At 37.9% G+C, this 4,103-nt stretch overlaps 1 pseudogene; it reads left to right on the forward strand.

Annotated features, from left to right (window-relative positions):
* Window positions 1-3,684: 3,684 nt before the first annotated feature.
* On the forward strand, window positions 3,685-3,828 carry LOC134366081 (U2 spliceosomal RNA; annotated as a pseudogene).
* The last annotated feature ends 275 nt before the right edge of the window (window positions 3,829-4,103 follow it).

Raw genomic sequence — 4,103 nt, forward strand, 5'->3', positions numbered from 1 at the left:
CCATCTGAAAAGTCAAGATAAACTTTCTTAATAAGATTATTAGGTAACATAAAATAATATAAAAAGCATAAATGCTTGTATTAGGATGCAAAAGTAGACATGTGTTCCTGAAATTTAAAGTATATAGATAAAGTAACCAAGACAGTATGGCATTACCATACTGAAAGACATATATATTAATGGAACAGAAGAAAGTCCAGAAGTATGCAACACATATATGATCAATTGACTTTGAACAAAGGTGCCAAGGTAATTCAGTTAGAAAATGATAGTCTGTTTAACAAATGATACTGGAAGAACTGGATATCCATAGAGAAAAAAATAAACATTGATTTTGGCTTCAAAACATACATAAAAATTTACTCAAAATGGATTATATATCTAAATTTAAAAATAATAAAATTTTTAAAACTATTAGAAGAAAATATAAAGGAAAATCTCCATAACTTTTTGTTAATCAAAGATGTCTTGGGACAGAAAAAGCAAAAAGCACAAGCCATAAAAGAAAAAAATGATCAACTGGACTTTACCAAAATTAAAAACTTCTACTATTCCAAAGACACCATCAAAAAAATAAATAAATAAAAGGTAAGTTAAAACTGATAGAAAATATTCACAATACATATATCTGACAAATGACTGGTATCCATAACCTATAAAGAATGCTTTAAAAATCAAGAAGAGGAAAACCACTCAAGTAGAAAGTGGGGAAATAAGCAAATGAAAATGGCTTGACATTAATCATGAGAGAAATGCAAATTAAAACCATTATGCAATGCCACAGCACTCTCACTAAAATGGCTAAAATTATACAAGACTGATAATACAAAGCATTGGCAAGGATGTGCGGCAACTGAGCTTTCATATACTCTACTTAGAATATGTAAAATGGTACAACCACTTTGAAAAACAGCATGACAGTTTCTCACAAGCTTATACATACACTCTTACTATATAACCCAACAATCCCACTTCTAGGTATTTACCCCCAAAATAAAAGCATATGTTCATATAAGGACTTATCCAAAATTTCATGGAAGATTTATTTCTAATAGCCAAAACCTGAAAACAACTCATATTTCCATCACCAGGTAAATGAGTAAACAAATTGTGATGTATCTACACAATGAAATATATCATGGTTTATTATACATCAATTTGGCTATTTGGCTAGATATTTGGACAAACATTATTCTAGATATTTCTGTGAAGGTATTTCTTAGATGAGGTTAATATTTAAATCAGTAGACTGAGAGTAAAGCAGATTATCCTTTATATGGAAGAGCTTCATTCAATAAGTTTGAGGCCTTAATAGAAAAAGACAGACCTCTGCTGAAGACAGAATTCTGCCAGCAGACTGCCTTCAGCATCAACTCTTCCCTGGATCTCCAGCCTTCCAGCTTACCCAGCAGATTTTGGATTTGCAGCCTCCACAATCACATGAGCAAATTCCTTAGGAAAAAAAAAAGTATTCCTCTAGATAGATAGACGACTGAGAGAAAGAGAGAGAGAGGGCAAGAGAGACAGACAGTAGATGGATGGATGGAAAAATAGAGATGATTGCTAGATGATAGATAGACAGACAGACAGATGAAGAGCCATACTATCAGTTCTGTTTCTATGGAGAACCCTGACTAATACAGAATACAACTCCTCAATTGAAAAGGATAAACCACTGATACATACAATGTTTATCACAAAAGCATTGTGCTAAGTGAAAGAAACCATCCATAAGAGAACATATTGTATAATTACAGTTACGTAAAACTCTAGGGAGGCTTCCAGTCAAGATGGCAGAATAGACGGTCCCCAGCATCACTCTCTCCCACAAATCAACCAATTCACAATTATTAAAAAGCAATGACAACCAAGCTGGTGCTGCTAAAGATCAGGAGAAGAGGAGGAGAGACCTTCTACAGGTGGGAACCTTCCACAGGTTCATGAAGGCAGGAGAAGCCATGATGAGAGAAAGAAAGAACTGCTCTGACCATTTCGAGCCCCAGCCACTTCAAGGCTGGCCCTGCTGAGCACACAGAGCAGGAGCTGGCAAAAGCTGCAGCTGTGGCCTAAGATGAAGTTGGTTGGCAGCAGCAGGGGAGAAGAAAGCCTTGGTGTATCCTAGGCCAGCAAGACCCCTAACAGGGTTCCTGTGGACCCACATGGGAGCGAGAAGCCAGAACAACTGATAAACAAGAGCCTCTCGAGGGCCAGTGAGTCATCGCAAGGGACTAGCACATGCCTGTACATGTCCCACTGACTCCTGCAACCAGCCCAGTGACAGCCACCAAGCCACCGCAGGAAGCGTCCTGGGCTTTCCAGAGCTGGGGCAGTGGAGGGCCTCGGGCCTCAACCACACCCCTCTGACATCTGCACCCAGCCCAGCAATGACCAAGCTACCACTGGCAGCTCCTGGTCTCCCCTGCAGGAATGAGGGGGGTGCCACAGTCCTCAACCTTACCCCCTCTATCTTCTTCCCCCTCTAACTTCTCCCCCCTATCTTCTTCCCCCTCCCCCTTTCTCCTTCCTCTCACTGGCTCCACAACAACACCACAGAATGTAAAATATATATATATATATATATATATATATATATATATATCGATAACTAAATAAACAAACAAAAAAAACCTCTAGGACAGACACAGCTCATCTTTACTGATAGAAAGCAGATCAATGGTCACCTGAGGATAAGATAGTAGTCATAATTTACTAGAATTGGGCTTAAGGAAACCTTTCAGAGTGATGGAAATGTTCTACATTTTGCCTGTGCATACATTTGTCAAAACTAATCAAACTACACTTTAAATTTGTGAATGTTACTGCATATAAATCATACCTGAAGACAGAGGGGGAAAAAAGAACACTAGTGCATTAGGATTAGGTTTGGCTACAAGTAATAGACACTGGAAAAATAGTGACTGGGACAATGTCAAAATTTATTTCTCTTATACATAAATAGGTGCAGCATCCAGAGGTGCTGTGGGGCTGCTCTTCAGTTGGTGTGGGACGTGGCTTTCCTCTCCTCCATTCCTAGACATGGTCCTCATCCTTATGTCCCAAGAAGAAGCTCCAGACATCACAGCCATCTTTCAAGCAGCAGGACGGAGAAAGGACAGAGACAGGGTCAAAGGTAGTGCCCGATATCTCAGAAAGGCACATGGAGAGTGCCCTGTCACATCTGTTTACACCCATCAGCTGTACCTTATGCCCATAGCCTTACCCACCTGAAGATGAAGATGAAAAACAAACTATTTTTCTGAGTGACCCGGTGCACAACTAAAAGTTGAAGATTTTAACACTAAGAAGAAAACAAAATTCACTACTGGGGGACAACTGTAGCAATTGCTGATCTAAACCAGTAACTCTTTAGAACAGATAATCATAGTATCCTTACTCTCAATTACAGAGCTTAGCAGATAATAAATGCTCAACAAATGTGAAGTGGTTGACTGAATAAACAAACTGCATCCAAGAAAGTAGGGATGGTGTCTTCTCTCTCTCAACCATTCAGCAGAGAGGGTAGGAACTCACTAAACACTTGGTCTGTTATTAATAAGCTGCAGTTTTCTAGTAGCCAAAGATAGTGTTCCATTTATTTCATGGTGTTCTCCATCATCTCTTAAATTTGTTTCCCTGTGCTCATAATGTTTCCTCCTCCCATGTCATTTTAAAATAATTGTTTACATCGCTTCTTGGCCTTTTGGCTAAGATCAAGTGTAGTATCTGTTCTTATCAGTTTAAAATAATTGTTTACATCATGGATACTTTCATCTGGGAACATTCAGTACAGAGAAGAGCACTTTAGCATGGCTCTTCTTTGGGATCTTATTCTTGCCACATCATATTGTATTTTATATTATGTTTGAATTCCTAAGAGTGTCAAATTAATGTTCCTGAAAGAAATAGGATACAGTCACATAAAATAGAAGCCTAGTTTGGTTGAACAATTCTTCAGGAGATAAAAACTATTATCTGACAAGTACAAAGAGTACATCACATTTGGTTGACACCTTAGGAAAAAATTCATCAGTGAGCAACAAAGATTTTATTTATTTTTATTTAATTTTATTATTCTATTTATAATACCAATGAGAACAGTAACT

This window comes from Cynocephalus volans, chromosome 1, assembly GCF_027409185.1.
Source record: "Cynocephalus volans isolate mCynVol1 chromosome 1, mCynVol1.pri, whole genome shotgun sequence".
NCBI classification, from domain to species: Eukaryota; Metazoa; Chordata; class Mammalia; order Dermoptera; family Cynocephalidae; genus Cynocephalus; species Cynocephalus volans.